This window comes from Setaria italica, chromosome VIII (genome assembly GCF_000263155.2).
Source record: "Setaria italica strain Yugu1 chromosome VIII, Setaria_italica_v2.0, whole genome shotgun sequence".
In the NCBI taxonomy this organism is placed as follows: domain Eukaryota; kingdom Viridiplantae; phylum Streptophyta; class Magnoliopsida; order Poales; family Poaceae; genus Setaria; species Setaria italica.
In genome coordinates, this window is record NC_028457.1 from 5,985,767 (window position 1) to 5,986,631 (window position 865).

An 865-nucleotide genomic window follows, 5' to 3' on the forward strand; every position below is an offset into this window, starting at 1 on the left:
TTCCGTTTTCTGTTCGGAGCTCACGGTTAAAAATCGATCTTTCTTTTATTTATTTGTGTGTCCGTTTGTGTGTGCCGTAGATCGCGGATTGCCCGAGGAGGATCCCGAGGAGGAGTTTGACCGCGAGCCCGAGCCCGAGGACCAGCAGCACGAGCCGGAACTCCCGGAAGGCTTTGAAGACGGCAAGTCCAATCTCACCCTTTTGATGCATATTTAATACCTAGTTTTTCAAACACAACCTATTGGCCTGTTTTACGAAATGCATATTATTTCATCGCAAGATATGGTTGGATAGCCACCCCTTGATTGTTATGAACATTCTTTGTTATCCTATGGTTGTCTCTAAATATGATTCGCTCTATTTAGTCGATAACCACCGCTAGAATGCTTAGGAAATTACTACTTAACTGCACTCATTATTACAATGGTGTATTCGGAAAATAAATGTGTGTGTGTGTGCAAGTGACAAAAATGGCTTTTGGTTCAAGGGAAAAGAATGTGTAGACAGGATGGATGGGTATTCCTTGTGTGGGATGCCAGGGTGTGGTGCTCGTACCTTGGTGGTTGAGCAATGTCGGGAGATATCCATCTTGTCATGATTAAGGACCAAGTTGATGTGTCATCTTTCCTAATTCAACCATCGTGCAACCACTCGGCCGTTGTATGGGCAACGGCTTAGCATAAATCCCACTAGCTGAACTGTTAGTCTTCAGGGTGCTGGTGAGCAACGGGAGCCCATGGAAAAGGAGTAAGATCTTGGTGACTTAGGTCCCGGTAACGGTCTCGTGGATGAGCCGTGAACCCCTTGGGTGCTTCGTGAGACTAGCAGTCTCAGCTAAGGTGGATATGGCTTTGTAGGATCCGC